At 40.8% G+C, this 24,018-nt stretch overlaps 1 protein-coding gene across 4 annotated transcripts in view; it reads left to right on the forward strand.

The window, feature by feature from the left end:
* The window catches only part of LOC124166613, a 313,116-nt gene that overhangs the window by 186,870 nt on the left and 102,228 nt on the right, over positions 1–24,018 (forward strand). For all 4 annotated transcript variants that reach the window (XM_046544214.1, XM_046544240.1, XM_046544224.1 and 1 more), the window contains one exon: positions 6,116–6,169. The gene's annotated coding sequence lies outside the window, so the exon portion shown is untranslated. The remainder of the gene's footprint in view (positions 1–6,115; positions 6,170–24,018) is intronic.

The following is a 24,018-nucleotide window of genomic DNA, read 5'->3' on the forward strand; positions in this document are numbered from 1 at the left end:
TACTTGTCAACATTAATATGTATGAATTCCGGAATCGTGTATTATTCGGCTGTTGAATGCCAATGCATCATGAATGTATGTAGTGGAAGCAATAAATCCACCCTTTTAGTAAATTTCACGGCCATGAGCAGCACTCATGAAAACTTAATCGCGAGTCGATTTTATTATTCTTGGACGTAGGCCCGAGGGTGAGTACACGCGGTGGCGAGCGATAAACGGCCAAAAGTGCGATGACGAGCTCGCGGAATCACAATCGATCATGAAGTGCCGTCATCGCGCCCGATTTGTATCATCCGCGAGCCAAGGAATAGCAATTGTAGCGAGAGAGAAAAAAAAGACGGCGGCGTGGCGGCGCGACGCACGGCGTCTCACGACCCCCTTAGGGATTCGACACAGCCGCAATCCTTCGCAGTGCGGTAAGCGGTCGTGTCCCGCACTAATGGACTGTCACGTCCGAACTGAAACAAATTGGAGGAAACGTTTCAGATGGAGAGAACTGAATTCCTTCCCCGTGTTATTCCGTTCTCGTTCCATTACGAGCCACATCCCCCTCTCTTCCACTTCCTCATCTCATCCTTCCCTGCTGTGCGATGCAACCGACAGTGTGTACTTACCTACCCACTTGCTCTTTTAGTTGCCTTTTTCCAGCACTTCGTCCTTAACGAGTGCATTCTATGCAAATGCGAAAAATCCTGCGTTCGTTCGCGTCGTGTGCAATTGTGTGCGCATTCTTTTTAATTGGTTAAAAGCCACGGTCTTAGCTCATGGTCATTATTTCATTAATTGCATGATCCCTCGCGTCTCATTATTATTCTTCGAACTCATAGGATTTACGGTGGGCGCGCAAATCTGTCTTCCTTACTCCACCTCCCTCCCCAACCCCGCCTGTATTGTAAATGCGCTATTACCTCTCCGGGCCTTGGAATAATTGGCCCCCGAGCGGACTGGCGCGGTGCGGCAGGATGTGGCTTCTGTTGGTGCGCTGCGGTCATGATTCATTTCAATTACGGGATGACAGGAGTCGACGCCTAAGATTCCTTCTCCCATGTGCTTGAGCAAGGGTGTTGCCACTTCTTGTCTTAGCTTGTGTTGCAATCTTTCTTCGAGTAGATTTAGTCGTTTAATCATTTATGAGTTATCGTTTCGTGAACAATTTTGTTCGTTTAACTCTGAACACTTAAGAATTCATTGCGTATAAAAGTTGATGTGGAATTTTATCTTTGTTGAAACAACGAAAATTCTGGCGATAGAATTTATACATTTTTTTGTGATGAATATGGAGACTTAGATATTTCCATTTTGAACAAGGTTTTTTTTCGACGTGGTGAAAAATTCGATTTTTTTCTGGTTTTGACCGCGACCTCATCATGGCGATGAGAGGTCTCAACTAGAAATTATACCCTGTGGTTCAGCTTTTTGTCGTTAGCATAATGACAGAAAAACGTTTGTATGGTTAATTTTATTCATCCACCTAGGTTTCGACATACGATTTCATTTTCGAGACGAATCAATGATGCAAACTTTTTCTTTCATTATTTTACCTGTTCAGAGGTTTCGCAAAAATCGCCAAAGACATAAGTTTGTTATTTCATTGTTTTATTCTGTCTTTGTCTTAATATTTTTAATATATTGCTTTCGAAGATTGCTTAATGAAAGGTCGACAATCCCATCAAGACGTTTTTGCAGTTTCTTGTGAATACGTATTTCTATATTTTGCTGCCTATCTCTTTTTTTGACCTTACCAAATGCGTCAAAATAAGATTTTTTTAATAAATGATAAAAGCCAATCGAAGATGCTCGTTAATTTTCTATAGCACACTATCCTAGAAACACGTTGGGGCTATACAAGTAACGTAAATCGTGAGTAATCCTTCGAGTGAATGGGTCATTGCCCAATTCTTTTTTCGTGCACGTGCGAACGCACACGGGATAGCTAACTTCTTTTACAGATAAAACTATCACGGAGTCAAGGGAGGAAATACCCCTTTGCATGACCGAGCACCAGAAAGGAGCGCGAAATATTAGGAAATATGGCTCATTATTGTCTGCTCTACTGAATTCCCTTGAAAGGCGGCGCCCGAAATGACTAATCTAACGTATTCAAGGCGGCACACAAGACGGCAAGACGGAGAGAGAAACGAAGTGGAAGAAAGAGCGTACCATACGTTGCCGTTCTCTAAGGGAGAAAGATGGATAGCTACTTCAGGGGGAGCACGTGTTAACGACTCCGGCGTCAAAGTCGTGCCGGAATATTTGTCTCGTGCGCGGAATACTATTATCTTAACCGCCGATTCAACGTCATGTGAAACAATGTAGGAGAGAAAAACTATGGCGATCATGGAGGGTTCTAGTTCTTCGAGAACCTACCGCCCCCTAAGCTTTCTCTCGCGAACTGACTTACCCTCCTCTCTCCCCCGAGTTTCTTGCTATGCTGCTCCGACTGTTTCCTCTCCGCTGATGGTCCATTATTCTCTTTCCCCTCACTCATACTTCCCTTCTTCCCTTCCGTGACACTCCTTCGGTCCCGTTGATATCGTTTGCTCAGCAATTGAGAAAACTTAGCCGAGACACTTCGATGAATGCAGAAGAATACTTCTTTGCTCAAATGGGAGTGTTCGATTTTAGCTTGTACATTTAGCGAACAAAGGATGTTTTTATTCTAAAACTCGCCTTCCTTAAATTTTATCCGGTAGATACTAAGTGTACGAGCATTCTTTTCTGCTCGAAAGCTATGAACAATGTTCATAACTTTCGAGCGGAAATGCGGAAAATGGCAACTTGCAACACAAAACATTTAACGCATGAGAAAAACCTAAATGGCTAACCAGACTATTTTATTGAATATCTTTTTCTATTTTGAATCGTATCCTTTTTTGTGAAAGAGATAGCGTATATGGTAAAAATAAAAAAAATTATTTTGCTCAAAATTTGGATGGAGGCTGAGTCATACTTATAGCTCATTTTTTTGCATCTGCTAATAGTGGGAAACATTAAATAACTGTTGATTACATTAAAAAAAGACGGCCTGCTTAACTCTGAATTTTATCGTAGTATCACATATGACGGCAATATATTTTATGAGTAGGAAATATGCTCCTGAAACAAAAATGAATAACCTACTTTTTCTGGGACTGTTGATTCGGTCACTGCATATTGATATAAAGCTTATGAAAGAAATGGATTTACAGCTATTATTTAAAAAAATAATATTACATTATAGATGTTTTAATAGTATTTTAGCTATTTATATTAAAAAATAAATATTATGTAAAAGTTCTCTGTCTCGTTGAACATGGCTCAATGGGAGGATTAAACCTGACAAATATTAAATGTATATACTTAATCCTATGCCACCGAAAACAGCACCATTGACCTTTTACTTTGGGATTTTTTAACTTAACAATTTAACGTACACGAACATCCATACTCTGGATAACCCACGGGTGGGACTCGAATCCGCACCTCTTTTGTGGTAGGCAAAAGCTTTACCCGGCCGCCACCGAGGAATTGGCAAAATTGATATTGGTATAGTGCATTTTCTCTCCATGAGGCATGATATTGTATACCGGGATGTTTTTAATCAAAAATGATTATTATTCCTCATTCTCAGGGGTGCCGACTTAGAAAAAATATTCGGGGGCCCAAACCAGGGATCTTGCACCGGGAAGTTCTATAAGTATAGAGTAAAGTTTTTTAAGCATTTTAGAAGAGTCATATGATCAACATTAGAACCCTGATAACTCGAATATCGATATCTGGACACTCCGGGGAAAATCGACAAGCCTGACACATTTTTTCTCACACCCATAACGAATTTTTGAGGGGGCTCGGGTCCCCTCAGGCCCCATGTAGTCGGCGCCACTGCAGTCATTCTTACAATCAGTTTCACAAGGGGAGATACTTAAGGGTATCCAGCAAATGCACGGCACCCGATGAGACAGCCATTCCTCTCCGTGCAAATACTCCCTCCGTTTATCCCCCCTCTCTCTCCTTTTTCTTCCCTCATCCTCCACCCACGTTTTTGCGTACGCCACAGCTGCTCAGTCCAACGCCCACCTCATAAGAAAACCCTCACCCGTCCCCTCTCATCCCCACTTCATACCCTCCCTCCCTATCATTGTTCCTGACACTCTCTCTCTCTCTCTCTTGCACTTCTCCCTTTTGTCAGCCACGCCCATCAATATTTATGAAGATGTGCTCAAAAAGGGCGTGGCCACTCCACTCCTGACAAGCATACTTCAGCAATGCCTTTTTCAGTTCCCTCTTTCCTTCCTCAAATATCTCTCTCTCTCTCTACCTTACTCCTTCTCGCCAATTACGCGCCAAGTTTAGAGGCGATTGCCCGCTCTGCATTCCATCGTATGCTCCCCCCGTATCTCCATCGGCCACCTCCATCTCCCACGTTCTTTGTCTTTCTTTGCCGGGGGTTAACTCAGTGGATCGAGTGATGTAATGTGCCGTGGTAGTTGGGAAACTGAACGCTTCCGCACCTTTATAGGTGTAGTGCAGGGGTCTTCAACCTTTTTTAATGCAAGGGCCAAAAATCGTTCTCACATCGTCCAGAGGGTCACAATGCTCCACGTCGCTTTACCAACAAATAAATTTACCACCAAATGAATAAAAATTTTAAAAACATATAATTTTCAATAATATTTATTGGTTAAAAATTTCAACCAATCAATGCGATTTTTGACATTGTTTTTGTGTGGAGTGTGTCGATATACATTTTATATTCAATGGCGCGATACCATATTTTCTTTAGCCTCTGGGGGCTGGGGGCTGGGGGCCGCGGGCTGAAGGTCCTTGGCAGGGGCGGATCCAGGATATCTTTCTGGGGGGCACCAGGATACCTCGTAATACAAAACAAACACAATGATAATGGGACCGTATTAAAAATAATTAATATTTTTAGATCCGGGTTCGTATACCAGTCAAGGTGAATGATTTTTTTTATTTGAGGATTATTCGCTCAATTTGTGCATTGCGGGTGACTCTGTAACGTTTACAACGTGGCTAGTCCCTGTATACTTCAATTAGTCAAGGCTCGGTCCTTTTTGTATGACCAGATGGTCCAGTTTTCTTCGACTCTGATTAGCTGTAGGTATTCTTGAACTCAATTCAAAGTGTGAATCCATGTTACTCCTTCGATGTTTTCCCCACATTTTCTCCTCCCTGATGAGAAATTACTAAGAATCCCCCCCTCGCTACGCCACTCGCCCGTTTAGTAGCTACCGGGCTTACTTTTATCATTATAATCCTGTTATTAATTGCGAGAATGTCATTTAATAAACAATATTTTGCTCTCACTAAAGTTACTCATTCACGAAAATAAGTTCAAGCATTGTATTAATGCTACTTTCACTTTTAACCATAAGGTATTTCTATTTGAGTCTAAGTGTGAGCTAATAGTTTTTGCTCCTTTTTATGCTTAAAAAGGCATAAAAATGCAATCCAGGAAGAATTTCGGTCTGCCTTTTCTATTTTGAGCTTTATAGGATTGGTTTTATTATTTGTATTTAATTTTGTTAATCTTAAGATATTTTTACCTTTGTCGTCACTTGGTAGTCGCAGAGATTCTTGTTCGCTTCACCCAATGGGAGAGAGGGTTAGTTTCTCTGGTGATTGCAAATGGGAAATTGCTTTGAGTTTAGGTTTTTGTGCCTATGAAATTGTGGCCAGCCCTTCCAATTTAAATAAAATCATTTAAGGATTGCGTGACCTATATTCATAAATTATTCAAAAATAATGGCGATTACAAATAATATGTAATAGAATTTCGAATAAAAGACCAGCTGGTGAAGTAGTTTTTTCAGATTTTTATCATCATTTATGCCAAATTCACGTGAAACGCGAAATAGCTAAATCGGTAAAAAGACTAGTCAACAATTCTTGCAGTAATATTATAAATCGCCCTCGATTTTCATTTTTAAGAGCTTTTACTATTTATGTGTACTTGTAGAGAAAATAATCTAAACCTCCCTTTTCGTAAGGAATTTTGGTTATCATACAATTTTCTTTATATTCTCCACCTTCCTCAAATGCTCTTCTTGATGCTGTTTTTTACGTATTTTCTGTTATTATTGAGCCCTCTTCATTTTTTTTTCTATTTTTTCAGGTCTATATTGAAAGCGTGGGATAGTCAATTGCCAATCAAAGCTCCTTCGTGAAGGTAAGCGTAGCCTATTATTTTACGCTCTCTCGAATTAATTTTAGCTCTTTCGAAAGTGTTTTTTGTTAATTGCTTGATTATTAGGGCGTGCGATAATTTGTGGGATTCACGGTACAATTTTCACACCTTTAAACCTTCCATGATTTCTTCTTTCTCCGGTAGAACATGCTTTTTCACAGGCCCGTGAATTGTTGGGATTTTTATGCTAATGTTTTGATTGCTGAAATGACCTCGAATAAGCACTGAAATTGTGAGCTTCTCGCTCGAATTCGTTCACTCTGCCTTAAGCCATGTGTGACGAAAGAAATTTCACAGAATGTTGATGAACATGTGAAAAAATCAGCTGGTGAGGTTGCGGAACGGTTTCTACCGTTACGATCATCTATTCATGCCAAATTCATGTGCAACGCGGAATACTTGAATCAGTAAAGACGACTGGTTAAGAACAGCTTGCGGCAATTTTGGAATTCATATGATAATTATCTTTCGCACTTGATTTTTATTTTAAAATACACTTATTATTTAACAGTTCTTTTTTGGATGTAAGAAATTATTTTAACCCAACCTCTGGCATATTTATTGTTTCTTTATATGTTTTTAACTGCAAAATTTGGGTTCCTCACCCTTTCAAAGTTTACAAGTAAGGTCTCTTTAGGGTCAATTTTGACACTTAATTTTGTTAAACTTTTCAACTGATCCAGCTACGGATGCATTATTTAATGTATGTGTAATCAATTATGGGAGCAGAATGTCTTATGACATGGTGACAGATTTTCGATAAGATACGTATTGCTTCAATTCAAGATTGGAAATTCTAATGTCTGTTACCTTAAAATCTTAACCACAGCCTTACAACAGCTTCGCTATATTTATTATGATTTTAACCCCAGTTCACAACGACTTAACTTGGCGTAACTTGAATTCTTTCATGAACGCGACCAATTAATGAAACATTTCTTCAATCAAAATACGCGCCGCTTATAACTTGTACAATCGATTTCATAGGATTTACGATAGCTATAATTTTTCTCGATACAAGTAACCATCTTCTATCATACTGGTTTATTTGAAGAGAAATTAGTTCTCAACTAATTATTATCCCTAGTCAAGTTACACCGTAGTAAGTAATTGTGTGCCAACATTCATTTTTTAGAGTTTTTAACTCCACAGTTAAGCTTTAATAAGTCAAGTTAAGTTATTGTTAACAGAACTTAATTCCTTTCTCTTCGTCTCTTCGATTGAAGTTTCATTCTTTGCTCTTTATCGCATCAGCTGTGGCGGTGGTTGAAAAAAGTGCGCTCCAAGCAGTATTCCATACGTAGAGTGATTCATTCTGCCCAAATGGAAGTACATTTTCGCATGTACTTCGCATGGAGAGCCTTGGCGCAAACATTTGTTCTCGTTAGGTGACGTGGGCTAGGATTTCGAACCCTTTTCTTTCCTCCCTCTCCATTGCAGGCTTATACTTGACCGACCGCACTTTCATGAGTTTCCACGTTACCAATAATGCGTGAGTCATCCGCTCGTTGCAATGGAGTGCTCGGGGGAAATTTTCGCATTAGCATCATATGAAATTACGTCGTCTTACATTGGAAACGATACCCCGTCCTCATCTTCCCTTCTGGTTAGGGAGGTGCCTTTGACGATGACGCAGCCGACCGTTATCTCGCTGCGCGTCTCACGGGAATGGAATGAGCGGTTTTAGAATATCCTAGGCGTGCACGGGTCCCTCTACACACGGCAATATTATCCCGCTCGCGTGATATCCCCCCGGCTACTCTCTGGTCGGCGACCGACGTGATTAGCGCTGAAGGAGTGCTCACTCCCTGTTAGTAGGGTCAAATGGCGTGCCGCGCCGCGTGGTATTTTGGTGAAAAAAAGATCCTCAAACCAGTGGAGTTACACGTGGCTGAGGACTGCTTTCCAAGGAAATGTAAAAAAAATCGAGGGACCTGAGTTCGAATCCCGGTCGAGGCGAATGATTCTTCCTCTGTGGAATTTCTAGCATTTTGTACTTCTTTAAGCCATCTAACGTTGAGCCAAGAGCCCCTATTGGCCGCAAGTTTGCTCTGTTGCCGGATGCTCTGAAAAAGTCATGACTTCGAATTCTTTGCCTGCTGGAGATCGCGATGTATCCGTCATCTGGGCAAACTCGCGGCCAATCGGAGCGCTCGACTCAAAATTTCTGCCGTTATAAAATGGTACGTTTTCGACCTAAACATCATTAGTGATTCTGGTTCCTCCTGAAATCAGCTACATTGGCTTAAAATTTCGTGACACAGTTTTCCGCCACGATGCATTGTTGATTGCGATAAAGCACGAATATTACATTAGAGAATTCTGAAGTAAGGTGCTAGAATTTTTCTCGCTTCGCGCGCATTCAAATCAGATTTTTTTCGGACCTAAACATCATCAGTAATATTGGTTCCTACTGGCATTAGCCATCCAGGGTCAAAATTTCGTGACACGATTTTTCTCCATCCTGCATAAGAGAATCGGTGAGGACAGGGGCGCAGCTAGGAATGAAGGCAAGGGGGGTTTCAGGCGCAACTGATACTGTGGGGTGTGGGGTGTGCCATACCCACCAGGGTAAGCGGGAGGTGCGGGGGCCCTCCGCCATATAAAATAAAGATAAATGTTTCAAAATGGTGAGTTTTAGGGCATTCTGAGAGATATTTTATTAATCCTTACACTATTCTATAATTGATAACAATCCAATTAAGTAAAATATAATACTATAAAAATTAGAAATACTATAGTAATACTATAAATACTTATAATATATAGTAATATTATAAAATTCTGATAGATAATTTATTAATCCTTACACTATTTTATAATTAATAATAATCCAATTAAGTAAAATATAATACTATAAGAATTAGAAATACCATAGTACTATAAATACTTATAATATATAGTAGTATTATAAATAATTATAATACTATAGAAATTTTTAAGTATAAAGCATACTTAAACATTTTTATGAGCTCTGGGGGGGGGGGGGGTTTATACCTCAAAACCGCCCCTCGCTGCGCCACTGGGTGAGGAATCCCATTCCACCTATGAATAGCCCTATCCTCGCATCGTCCCACGCCACTTGCCTTTGCCAACTGGGTGTGAACGCTCCCAAAGCGTCGGAAGAGGGCGAGCTCAAAGAGTGGAACCTCCTTTCGCCATAAGATAAAGTCATCCTGAGTGCACATCCCTCCTCTCTCTCTCTCTCTCTCTCTCCCTCTCACTCTCTCTCCTCGTACCCCATTCCACACTCGAGCGCAGGATACTCGCGACAAGCATAACGCGGAATGAGTAATTATTGAGACGTTTATCGATGTGGAATCCTATTAAGATGACAGCGTGCCGCATTATCGACAAAACGATCTCGCCTCGTGCCCATACGTCCGTGGTCGCAGTTTTCCGCCTAACCCGGTTTCGAGAGCGGAAGGGAAAAAATCCTTTAATGCGGCTCTGTACGTGTCGATAGTCGTTTCGAGATATCGTATCTGCCCGTGGCTGGATTCCGTCGCTTCCATTGTTCACGCGAGGGATTTTTTCGCCGAGTCAGCCAGTACGCCCCATTGTGCTGTGGCAGATTGAGCAAGGGAATGGAACTCCAAATTTAAAACCTTCATAATTCTTCGAGCGTGGGTGTTAAATTCTTTATTGAGAATCAGATAGGATTCTTTATGTGCAAAATATTTCTTTGCTATTGAATTTCAAAGAATATTTACGTACGTTCTTTAGTGTGTAACTACATTTGTTCTATTATTGGGCCAGAATAGTAAGATGAAATCTTCAGAGAACTATTGAATGAAAAACACTGCCGCTATAATTCTACACTATGTCTATTGTCTATTATAAACGTGCCTATGTTTATTTATGACCTTTCATTGATCCAATTTAGAAAAAATAGCGTGCACAGGGAACATGTAACAATTTTTGTTGCGAATATCTGCCACATTATTGGTCATAGTAACCCACTTTCATACAGAAATATCCATCCCATCCAGCACCTAAATGTATACGTTATTGCAATAAACTTAACCCAGAATCATATCGTCGGTGAAGAATTCTTATGGGAAACCGCAAGGTCATTTACAAATACACGTATTATATGTATAGTGATCCTAAAACTCAAATAAGGAACTCATACAGGTAATTTCTCAAAATAGCAGTAGATTTTGTTGTGTGGAATACAAAAAGTGGATGGAATTAGGATAATAAAAATCTATGTAGGCTTTGAGGTAAACGCTCGCGCTGCAGTGATATGGACGTAGGTAATTTTGATGTATTTTTAGGAACATCAGGGAAAGAGTTCCAAAAATGAACTGGGGCTGTAGTGGAATTTTAAACATATTTTTATCTGATGAATAGGTATTATTAGAGATCTTTTTAAATCCTGGTTTTGACCTTCTTTCCTCCCTTTTGAATTTCACCTAATTTTATGAACATTCGTATTCATTCGTGTTCATTTTATGAACATTCGTAACATTCGCATTGGATCTGCCGTCGGCAAATCGTATTTCCTACATCATATTCGAGCGTGAAATCCGGATATAATGACTCTGGGGTGAAAAATCGAGGGAAAGAGCTACTGGTGGTATCAATCGGTCACTCTTGTTGCGGATGAGAGGTCGCGATTGACGTAGCAAGAGATTTAAAAGAGTAATCTTTGGCACAGCGGTTTCTCTCGCTATTGGTATTCCTGAAATCACCGGCGGGACTGTTAGTCACCTCTTAAAAATTTCCGCGCAAACTGAGTTATCACGGAGCACCCCTCTAATCTGAGGTCGTTAATCAGGTTTTTCTGCTTCATTGGGCTCAGCTTCCGAGTGGTGAGATGTGGAATGGGTCTGAGGGTGGGGAAAGTGGGAGGAGGGGAACGGGGGTTGGTAAAGAGAGGGAGAGAGAGTGAAACAGAAAGAAGAAAGGTAGAATGAGGTGCAGAGCTCCTCGCGACTCGCGGTGAGTCGGTTTATGGGATTGGTTCGCTAGGTTTAAAACACCGAGGCGGAGTTTTGAAAAAAAACAACGGAGAACCGAGTAATGTAAAGGAGATTCTGATTAGACTGAAGAAAACCGAGCAAAAACTCCCTCTTCCTTTTTTTTAATAAAATTGCTTCGAATTCATAATAAAAATAAATTGATTTTAAGATAAAAATTGCCAGCCTCGGTGGCAGTGTGGGGTAAAGTCCTCACCTGCCAAATAAGAGGTCGCGGGTTCGAGTCCCGCCTAAGTTGGTGTCCCCTATACAGAGAATGTTTGTTTGTGCCTGTGTAATTGTTAAATGGTCGAAAAACCCCAATGTAAAAGGCCAATATGTGCTGTTTCCGGTGGTAAGGGAATAAATAAATATAAATAAAATGAAATTAAGGTAGATCTGATTGTTTATTCCGGGTCCTTCGTCACAAAGGCTTAACCACAGCTGGCCTTACCTTTCCACAAGTAGATAGTGCAACATAAAATGGTAACGAATATCGCTAATTCCTTTGCTAACTCAAGTGAGTCTCAAAATTAGTGACGCGTGCCAACCTTGTTCTTACGGGTAGAAAACTTTAACTGTGGAAAACGTTTAGTGATGGAAGAACCGCAATAAACGGCGTGGCGACGGCGTCCACCACTTTTTCTGCGTCTCGTCACGTCTAGGTCTGGCAGAAGGCCGGCATCCACGGCAGTCGACGGCACGGCGGGAATGACCTCCTATATCAAAGCAATTTCCTTATGCTATTAGTAACAATGTCATTCACTGCCGAATTTTTTTTTTAATCAATGTCTCAGTTCTCAGGCATGGAGCGTTAATGGAGAGGGAATAAATTACGAATGCTATCCTTTTGAGCTTAAATAAATATTTTTCCGCTAATTTAAAGACAAATATATTTTCAATACCACGTAAGTGTTTATTCCACGCATGAAGTCACCATTGACGTCATGGCAAAATGAATAGTGACGGAACGCACTTTCCTTAACTTTTTTCAGAAGTGTGTGTTTTTTTATTATAAGTTTTTATTTACACTTTCTCACAATTTTTTGTTTTTTTTCGCTACGAATGCATATATTAAAAATTTTTAGACACCAAAATTGGCAAAGTTGTTATTTGAGTCTTTTGCTAACCAGTGGCGGAACGGCGTTCCGGAACGTTCCGGCCCCACTGGAAGTTGGTAATCCTCGCATCCCGCGTCAATAACCTATAACTGCTTCAAATTTTGGTTTTTATTAAATACCGGAGCACTCGAATTCTGACTAAATTCAATTTAATGGACTACTGAGCATTACTTTAATTGCATTGCTAAAAATCCATGACATGTAAAATTGTTAAGGTTATTTTTCGTCGTGATTTGTCGAGCTCCCATAATTATGAAATGAAATGCCAATTTTATGATGGCCCCGGCAGCGATAGCCATGGCAATGGGAATATCCGACGGCTCCCCCAATTTTCCAGCGACGAGGATGCATGGGTCTACCATACTAAAGGGTACGCGGCATGGTGACGATTGCATTCATGTGTTTTAAAATTAATTCTTTCTCAAGCTTAACGGCGCCTATTAGTTTTAAATAACATGATTTCTTCAACTTCAAATACAGCATTGCTTTGCTAGCAACTCGTTCTTTAATTATTACTAGTAGAGCTAATCGGAAGTAAAACTGTCAAGGCTCGAGGGATTTATTTACTGTCGCAGTAATAACGAAACATCTCAGAGAATTTTAAAAAAGTACATCAGCAGCTGAAAAAAGAAAATAGCCAAAAATATAAAAAAATAGAAAGGAGTAACCGCTGATGATTTCCATTTTTAAGAAGTGGCTCTTTTTATCAATGCACATTTCAAACGTATGACATAGGTATCACATTATCGTCTGTTTATATTTTCGCAAGTGAAATCTAAACCACATCAAGTTAAGGGGTAGGTGATCACAGCAGTTGAAGGATTTTTTTTCTAATCTTGGCCGCATGCGCAACAGTCTGTCTACCCTTTTCCCCCTCCTTACTCTGGGCGAAGAAAGAGCCGAAGCCTATTTTTGAAGCGGGGAACGGAAGACTGAGGACTGCCAAGCCTTGTGCTCGTGTTACTGGTGCGTGTGTTGTGGTGCGTCGGTAACTGTTCAGCGATTCCGTAAATCACGAGGCATGCGGAGGGTGAGGTTGGGAGGCTCGGGCTAATACTCCGCCGTTGTTGGATGCTCGAATGAGGAGTCGGTAGTTAATGAAAGCCCCCCCGGGAACCAAACGCGGCGAGGTTCATCGTCGCCGCCCGCGAAACGCTATCCATTTTCGACGGAGAAATGAGAGGAAGAGGGTGGGCGTTCCTTATAGGGGGGTGGTATGGTCAAAGAAAGATCCCTGATGATGCGATAAGGCGTATTGGCTATAACACAGTCTGAATCTCTCGCGCCTGAATAATTTGAGCCCAATCATTATTATTTTTCTCTCTTGCCTTGTTTCTACTAATAGGAGGATGACTGGAGGCCATAAAACAAACTCTTTCGTATTTCAGAGGTCAGCATAAGTATCACGGAATGCATTCTTTTGTGCCAAACTAACGGAAATTTAATTATGTCTACGACTAAATTACGTCCATAAAATAGCACCATGGCCTTTTCTCAAGAAAATATGAAACTTGAAACTCTCTCGGGCTCTATTCTTCCAGCTTATGAGGTGCTAAGGGTATTTTTTCAGTTTTAGCCAGCGTAAAGTGAGGGTATTGGATACGTAGCATAGTTAAGTGAGCGTATGCAACTCCCAATTACGTTTTCCCTTGTCTATGCAAGCCACAGAGATGAGAATGCCATTTGGTCAGTCCGTAATTTCACTGAAAACGGAAAGTAATGTCATAAACATTGAATACCTTATCTAAATGAATAAAATCGAAGCTTTACATATTCGTCTTGATTTAGGGCAACACATAAGCCCTTCTCTTGGACGGAAGAGCTTTCATTAGCATTGGGTTTGGTTACCCGTCAACCAAGGATAGAAGTTTGGAATTCATTTGGTGCTGAATACCGTTTACATCACTGAGGAAAAAGAAACGGGAGCGATTTCCGACCTCCAAGCTTGCTTGCGGTCAAAAATAAAATCCTAGATCATATGACCCCGGCCCATTTCCTTCCGGTCATTCCGTGCACGGAAAGATGGCTTATTGGCTTATTTAGACGATAGTATTTGTTATTTAAATTGTCGTTTATTTCGATAGAAAGTTCAATTTCTCTAATACTGAACTAATTTGAAGAAGTGACGAGTCAGTATATTAATAATTCTATAAGTGAGTTTTAATTTACACCTAAAGGGTATTCCGTGAGATCGCATGACAAAGAATACAATACATGAAGAAGGATTTGGTGCTTTCCCGGCGAATGCTGTCGATAAAGTCTTCACGGGAAATCAGCCGGGTAAGGATGGACATTGCTGCCAACGTTTCGATGGCAGAGAAGGCCATCGAAGGCCATCGAGAAGGCTGATTTCCCGTGAAGACTATCAAATACAATACGTCTCCTCCGCCCAAGTGCCTCATGACACCCCTCTGGTATTCGGCCTCGCCAAATTCTCTTTGACCAAATTTACTAGCCATTTGTTACATCTTCCATAAAAGTATAAAAAAATTGCGAATTTCAGTGCTATCCTCAAGACTTGGCATCTGCACAGCCGCCTTAAGCGACCTCATCATGGTTGCACTTGAGGTTTCCACCACGAAACTTAACCCTGGTCAGCGCCATCCGGCGTAAAGTACGCGTATTGGATACGGAGCAACTATATTTAGCCTCTTTCAAGAAGGCGCGTGCATTCTTTCTCCAGTGTTATCCTCTCATACCTTTATTAGGGAGCAGACGAGGTTCTTGGAGGGAGGTAAAAACTACGATAAGTCATGCTACCTTATACTATCTCAATTACAGTGAGTCCTTCTCTTTTCTTTGGACCTCGTAATTTTATAGTTTCCGCTAATTATTGCAGCCAGCTCCTACGCCCATTTCGTTGTTTCTGAGCGCTTCAAGGCACTATAATGGAAGTCTGAGCAAAAACTCCAAGGACTTGGAATATTTTTTCAGCGTATTTTAATTAGTATTCCATGCTTTCCTTTCGGTAGCCGACTAAACTATGGATTTCATGCCATGTGAGTTTTCTTCCTCAATTTGAAGACTGTTTTTGCTTATTAGAGGTTATTGCATTTTCCTTAATTAAGGTAATATGACGTTTAAGGTTTGCCGCTGTAGATATTACATTTATTGGTGATCTCACTCGTCACTATAATCTGGAATGCAGTGCTGTAATATAAATGAAAGTGCTTGAATAAAATGGAAATCTCGTTAGTCTATGCACAAGTTTCCCAATTCAGTACTTTTATCTATTATATGAGTGATTTTTTTGTTTTACTGCCAATCAAAAGGTTTCGTTATTTTATTTTAATTCCCAGTCAATCCTTAAGACTCCATGGCGTCTTTATTCAGACTTTTCGTGAGATGCAAGTAAATAAATTTCAGAACAAATTAAATACATCAGGCCTATATTCCATAAATATAGGCCTGATGTTGGAACAAAAGGTTATTAAATCTGATAAAATTGTATTCAATTTGGGCGATGATCTTGTTACCTGATAAAAACTGAGGATGGAATGATGATGCTAGATATATCACACCAAAGTTTTATAGATCAAAAATTTAATCTTGACCCCAGTATTTTACTCAATTTTTGTAACCATCCAATATAATCTTGCCATTATATTCCCGCGCGAGCTATATTTGCGCGTCTAGTTTTTTCCTTCTTGTAATTCAAGTAGATGCTTTTAGCTTCCAGTTTGGGGATCCAGTATCCGAATTACCCGCAAACCTGAGTAGTCACCACCATAAATAATATGAGCCTCCCAAATTTACCAGGGCTGATACCATTTAGCCTTCGATAAATTGATGAGGTAAACGGTGGGTTGATCAACTGATGACTCATTCTGAGTTTGTCTGGATCGATCATATCTGCAAAATAATAATCTCGAACCTCCAAAGAAAAGAAATTAGAACTCAATTATCTACCGCACGCCGAGACGAGTAAGTCGCTTCGAAGCAAAGATTTTTTTTTCCTTTTTAGAACCGTTCACTTCCAGGTCACGCATCGATCGTTAACTTCCCGAGGTTTAATGAAACGCTAAGTTCAAATACGGCTGTTTTAGGAGGGTCAAAAAATAAACAATTCCAACAATGATCTGAACATATAAAAAATTGCGTCTTACCTAACTGCTCATCCACCGTTACCGCAGCCAAATAACGTTTCCTTATTGAGAATGACGGAATTGTGATTAAAAATCAGATCCAATAAGTGCTGATATGTATCTCTTGTTCCTTGGATTGAAGAACAAAGTATTTAAATTGAAAAAGTGGCGAATAAATTTTTCACCAAGATTGTTTTTATCTTAGATTGGAGTGGAAATAAGTGCTAGTTGATTTTTCCTTTGCAAAACTCGTAAGATTGATTGGTATCCTAGTTTGATACCACTTAGGAGAGGATAATGTTAGGTCCAAATTATTATTCAAAAGTGGAGCATCCTTATATTTGGAGGTCATAACAATGAATAAATTTTCTGGGAGGCAAGACTTTACCAATTTTTTGTCTTAATCGTGCGTATAAAGTAGACGACTCAGTTATCAAGTGAATGAATCCTACTTTTACAGCACAAATGTTTTATTGGTGTAAGTATTATATTTTTAACTCGTATCTCATTTATTTTCGAAGCACATGTTCATTTAAATTCAAATGTTCTCTCCCAATGGTGAGTTATCATAGACTCAATGGAAATAACTAACTTTTTGAAAGTCGAAGTTTAAATCAGTCAGTCTCTGCAAAGACTTATTTTATGAATATTTGTACTTTAATACTTTAATTTATTTAAACTTGTTCGACATAATAACGTTTGGTAAACACAAACAACTTTAATTAAGGGTTCGTATGTCTTTGATATCAGCAAAACATATGCCAAGTTTGCTGTAAAGAAGAAATATCCAAATTCATCAATTGGATAACACCAAACTTTTCAACTAAAAATAAAAACGGAAAACAATCCCCTGATATACCTCTAGATCAAATATCCTGTCTCACATGTAATAGCTACCACCTTAAATTTGGACCAGAAAGGTTAAATCTGAGAGGCTTAATATTCGTCAACACAAATATCGCGATTTGTAAAAAAATACTGGAACGAAACAGAAAATGCCACAGCTTCTAAAAGTATTGATTTAGAACCACTATAAACTCGGAATCAACATTCTGTCCTGGGTTTGCATTACTTTAGAAGTTGATAAGCCTTTCTGTATGACAACAAGAATATTAGGTTACTACCCTGCGTTTTATTTATCAACCCAATGCTTATGAAAAATTATGAGGAAGAATTGGTGCATGGTTCTGTGTAGCATATGTTTTTTCCGCGTTCATAAATGGCCTTGATAAAAATTTTCTCCCGGCATACATTTTTTTAAATTTTCTTTTCCCTACATTATCTACACGGCTAGTTTCCCATACCGCATGCCTCGACATTGCAACTGCCACAGCAGCTTGGCATCAGTATATAGTAACTAACGTGCCAAAATACATTATGCGAAAGGAAGAGCTTGCTTTCTTGAAAGAAAGGAATCCCTTGTGTGTGGCAACCGGGGCGGGCCGACCGACTGCTGTCTTTGCGAGCGTTGAAGTCACCAGGGTCAAATTAAGGGGACACATCACCTTGCCGGGGTGAAAAACACTTTAAAAGTATTAGCGGCGATTGATCCGCTATTTTTGTAATGAAAACGCTAAGTAATACTACTTTTATAATATCAATATAAGTTACAGAATATGCAAGCGCATATTTTGAGTTTTTAAAAACTATCATCGTGAAAACAAGACAGACAGATCTCTAAGCAACCGTGAACCATTTCAATAAGTAGGTTTTTATTTTAATAAAAAAAGTAATTCATGTTCTTAACATTGCTTTTAAAGAACCAAATTTTACGTGAGCTTTGTATTTGTTGATTTATACCGCATGAATACACGTTGAAAATCTTGCGAAAAACATCAGATTTATGACTCTTTTACTCAATGTCTGTATAGCAATTAAGCACATTTTCGATGCCCGAATAAATTCATCGCTAAGTTATAATGCATTGAATAGTGTAAGTGCTTAATGACCGAGGTTGAGTAACAAAATGTAAAGTTTTGATGGTCTGTAGTGACGACTTTTTCCCAGGTATTCCACCCCCTTAAGTGAGAACACCCTTAGCAAGAAAGGCTGAGATGAAAGTGAGACGAGTGCATATGACGGGGATCGAGAAATGAAGGAGACGGTGTGCGGGAGGGAGAGAATAGACGCGTCGTCGGCCGAGAGGACTGCTTTATTCCCTCACACAATCTTGGGCCCCGGGAATGTGAGAAAGGAAGCTCAAACGGTGTGGAGGGGGAGGGAGAAAATAAAATATGTATTTTTTTTTAATTCCGAGCGCCCTCGTAACTCACGTACCGTTCTCTCTCTCCCTCTCCCCTCCCTCTTTCTCATTTCTCCCTTCCTCCGCTCTGACGAAGGTAAATCTTTGCGTGGGAATGAAATTGGCGATCCATGAAGGGAGGAAAAAGCGAACAATGTAAAATGCCAGACGTATGTGTGCGCTGATATGCTTTGCCATGTTCTGCGGTAGGTGGTGGTTGGCCGAAGGGTGGGGCTTTGTCCGATTCCCGCTTCATTTTCCCCCCTATGCTACCCCATTACGTCGGTGGCGGAAGGACCAAGGGGACTTGTGGAGGTAGTTTAGCATTTTTTAAATTTATTTTTCTAAGGGGTTGAGTGAGCGGAATATGCGATTATCAGTCAAGGCGTTCGATGGATGGCGGTGACTTAAGAAGAGTGACGGTTAAAGAGGAATCACACTGGAGTGGTCAAGCTAGGATTGTTATATTTAAGATTCCCACGCCTAACGAAGGTTAGTGTTTCTATTCCTGAAATTTTCCCTTATTATTAATTAAAATGGAGGTATAATTTGTGTGTGTACCTTGGAGGGGTGGATTTAGGGGGGCGTCATGACACCTCCACTCAGTTTATCAATTTTTTTTTTAAATTAGTGTATTAGTTTTCTATTCCTTGTAAAGGAAGTGTATATGCACATGCATGGCTACAAGTCCCAAACGTGAGAGAAGTTTGAGTTGTAACGGTTATAGAACGTAGCACTTCCTGCCTTAAAAACGCCCTTCTCCCTCGGTGGGTAATCCATATTCCCCCGGCCCAGGTCATCCCTCCCCCCAAAGTTGATGTTGAATACACCCCTGGTCCTTCGAAGAGAAACTAAATCGGGATACTCCGCAGAATGAGACGCTAAGTTACAAAGTTTTCCTTGACAGCTAAATGAATTCTTGACTCAAACTAGAAATTCCTCCACGTGCCCAGAGCTTTAGAGATAGCATAGTTGATAGGTAAATTTCAGCTATAAATGAACAAGGAGATTCAATTAATTGTGACAAATGTGAAACAAATCTTTGAGCATATTGAATCCGATTTTGCTGACTTTCTCTTAACGCATTGATAAAATCATTCACAAGGTTTCTCACTGGTGATTTTTTTTGTTTATGATCTGGTTTCTTAGTTTTTATTCGAAGGTCTTGATTGTTTTCCTTTTCTCCCTTTGAATAACGAACATTTTCATATTGGTAGATATTTAAGTGTCTTAATCCTAATCATTTAATCATTATTTCGATGAATCATCCCGGCTTTAATGTTACACTTGAACTTGTCATTGATGACAAATATTATTTGAGCCTAATAAAGCGTATTTTAATTTCCCTGTTATCTTTAAAGGTGCAACCTAACCAATAGTAAGAATATTGCAATGTGATTGTAATATTCCTGAGTGATAACTAGTTTGCTAAGTTATGCTTTGTAGAAACTTGAACTTTCTCCTCCATCATATTGTGTAAACCGGATAGGGGTGAAAGTTCGCGGTAACTTTTATCAAACTTTGAGTCTTGGCACAGTGAAATGGGTTGGTAGTCATTGGGTTGATACATGTTTATTTGTATGCATTTTATCAACATTTTTGCCAATGCACTCGGACATTTTTTCTCTCTATCGTCAACGTTTATTTTCGCCTCGTTACGCAATGCTCGATCTTTCCCGCACCCCATCGAGTTTATCTTCCTGCCGAAAACTCACGTGTCCCTTGGTCAAATATTAATAGCCAGCCCTTGTTTGCCAATATTTGAGAGTAGCCAACTCGTGAGGGGTTGAGGAGTGTTATTACACAGCGTCAGGTTTCGCCGATGGAGGACGGAAAAAAAAGAAGAAACAAGGCTGTAAGAAAGGCCGTGCGGGCTAACATTCGGCGAGAGTGAAATGCGCATAACTCCTCATTTTTTATTGGCGGGCGAGAAACATCCAAGGATGACCGTTCACACGTGCCTGGTATATCTCTACTTCGATCGTTGTTCTCTTCTCTCGCTCTCTTTGGGCATAAGAGAGAGAGAAGAGGGGCGGATGGGCGAGAAAAGAGCTCGTTCGCATATTCAGCCTTTTGCGACACATCCCTCGGCAACTCGATAGCCTGAGTTCCTTCATAAACTCCCCCCCTTCTCTCTCTCTCTCTCTCTCTGTGGGCTCAACCGCACTAACCCTTCTTAAATACACATACAAGCTCCATCCCAAAGAGATGATGAAAAAAAAAGAATTCCCCCGGCAGAAGTGGTAGTGGGGAATGGGGTGGGCAAGGTATTTGCCACCCATGTCGCCGGCGCGTGATGTGTTGAGGTTTATAAGCGGTCGGGGGTGGTAGGTATGTCGGTGGTGAGACGAAGAATAGTGGATGGAGGGAGAGGAAGAGACAGGGAAATGAGGAAGAGAGTGCATGGGAAGCAGGGAGGAATGACTTAGCTTCGGGAATGGGGGATGGGCGATACCTTTCGAACCGAATTTTTTTTTTAAACGGCTATCCTCGATTAAATAATTAATTACTGTTCTCTCGGGAACGGATTTTTATTTTTCAATTAATCCGTTCTTGAGATCATGCCAATATCCTCATCGCATAAGTGTGGCGAATTCGCATGATTTCAATCTCAGTGATGCTTTTGAGAGAGGTGGTACGTCATGTGTAATCTCGAGCACTCGCTTGCGGTGATTAACTTTTATAGAATGAGTTGTTACTCTCCTTTTTTGGAGGGAGATTTGGTTATATATTTTTTTGGTACTTGAGGAAATAATTTTGTGTCCCTGCTTGGATATTAATTTCATTCTCTTTCATTGGAAGAAGAAAAAATGCTTTTTATTTATAATGAAGTCTTAAGAATGCTGACATCCTTCCCTCTATATGACCCTATTTTCTTTACGGAATAAATAAATAAATAAACTTTGCTTGTATGCCAACCCAATAGTTATATCATGTAATGCCAGCTGCGTAAACTAGTTATACCACCTCAACTGTGAGTATAACGGTAGGTATATTTGAATATTCAAGTCCACGCCATAGCATAATCTTCCGTAGAATACATTAGTCGTCTCTTCCACATGTAAAACGAGTTGCAGGCATTCCAGTGACTAATTTCCTGCCGAAATGAAAGTGTCGAGATAAGCACCGTCCACGGAAAATAATGACGCTCCAACTTCGCTCATAGGTGTGAGCGGTCGGTAGCGTGTTTTTTTTCTTCCTTTCGTTATTATTTTGAAACAACATCGTAGAACACATTTCTTTTGGTGTCGGAACGGGAGGGGAGTGAAAACCAGGAGCTGGTTTGAAGTCGAGAGAGTGGAGAGGAAGCGAAGGGGAAGGGGTAGGAAGATAGAAGTGGCGTCCGACGAGAAAGGTGGTTGGGTTGGGGAAGAAGGCGGCGTGGGAGGAGGAGGAGGAGGAGAGAATGCAAGGGTTCGGAAAATGAGGAGCAGGTTATGCGCGGAGGGGAGGTAAAAAAATCACACGAGCGGATGGGAGTGGATATGAGAGGTGTATGGCAGGAGGGGCGGGGGAGGTGGAGGAAGGGGATGTGGGGGGAAGGAGACGGCGTCGGCGGCGCCCCGTTTGTGTTTGCCTCCGACGTCGAAATGTGAGGTGAGTTGAACGCCTGTAAAAGGGGTGGATTTTTGTGGGCGGGCGGTTTCCTTCAAGGAGGAAGGCGGGGGAGGGGGGGTTTGTAGAGGAAGCCGTGCGGTGATGGGAAAAGAGAACCCACGCCCCTCTCGTCGTACTCCTCCCCCCCCCCTCTTCGTCATTTCCCCCACCCACCGCTCATCCTTGCCGGCGCTCGCGTCACTGCCTCGTAAAACACAGCCGGCTGGACCGGTGGTGGTGTTGTGGTTGCGTGTGTGCTCCGTCTTCCCTCTCGCTTTCTTCCCCTTCCTGGCATACCGCTCTCAAGCGTCGCAAATATGTTGCTAGATATTTAATCGAAAATTAAGAATTGATCAAGTATTTTCATACAAAATATCATCTATCTCCGTATATATATTCTAAATATTTAATCGAAAATCAAGAATCGATCCAGGACTTGCATGTATAATATTTACCTCAGTATGGAGTCGAGCCTGGAACCCATAATCTCTCACAGTTTGACGCCTCGCTGCGAGTGCGAAAGCGCTTTGAGCTAAGTTGATAGATACTATCTCGAGTTCAGGCCATGGCGTAGTATTTTTGGGTGTGAATATTTTGGTCATTAACAGAAAATAGGCTATTCAGGCTTCCAGCCGGATTATCTCTCTTCATTCGGCCGACGTTTGGGAACCCAAGTCACCTTCCATCATCAGGGCTGATCTGATGGTGGAACGCGACAAGCCAGACTAATGGAGAGAGAGAGAGAACCCGGCTAGAAGCCCGAAAATACTTTTATGACTATATTCGCCGGAAAGCATTAGAACTGACTTTAATAGAAAATAGCAGTTATACTTAGCTTACATAGCTCCGCCATTGGCTCGCGACTATCCTCGGGATTCACATTAATTGTCTTCAGAAAAAACCTCTCCTTGACGGGAATCATACCACGGGTCTTAGGTTTTAAGGACCACATTGCAGATCACTGCATTGTGTAGAAATATTTTCCTATTGCAAATAACGTGGATTTCACCGCCTTACATGCGGCAGGATTTCAACATTCAACATCCGCAGATTATTTTAAATTACTTTAAAAATTATGCGTAGCATTGGTATTTTGAAAAGGCGAACGTCATCTGAGGCCATATACGTCACGAAGGAAGGCTAGAGAGGGAAGGGTGGAGAGAAACCCGGCATCGGCATTTGCCTACTCCTAAGGAATGGCGCCAAGGGGACCACGGCTTAACTACCCATCCAACGGACGGAGTACTGCGCTTGAACTGCCCTCCACTACTCACTCAAGCAAGGATCGGGCAGTCCCAGAAAAATCTTGGTTGTGATTTTTTGGTTATTGATAGAAAATTGTAGTTACACCTTCTATAATTCCACTATTTGCACGCGATTTTTCTCAGAATTCATATTAATTTCCCTGGAAAAAAACTCTCCTCGACGGAAATCAAATCACGTCTCTTAGCCTTTCCGGGCAACTTCGCAGATCACTACACTGTGTAGGAATCCGATCCCTAAGCTTTACTTTGTTATTGTAAGTTCAACATAGAATTTTTTAGCATTCTTCTGTGCACTACGCCCGCGGGAATGGTATTGGAACAGTACCCATCCCCTGAAGGAAAATTTCTCGGGTTCCCTCCGGTTACCTACATCTACATACCAACCCGCAAGCCGCCTAAAACACGTATGGCAGGGGGTGTTAGGACACCAGCCGATTACGCTTCCTTTTGGAACACCTGATGTCACTTTAACTACATCAGAGCTAATTCCGTCAAGAACTACTTTTTGTTTACGACCATTCAGAAAGTCGCGTATCCAGTTTACCACTGTTTCGTTT

The sequence above is a fragment of the Ischnura elegans genome, chromosome 1 (genome assembly GCF_921293095.1).
Source record: "Ischnura elegans chromosome 1, ioIscEleg1.1, whole genome shotgun sequence".
Classification (NCBI taxonomy): Eukaryota; Metazoa; Arthropoda; class Insecta; order Odonata; family Coenagrionidae; genus Ischnura; species Ischnura elegans.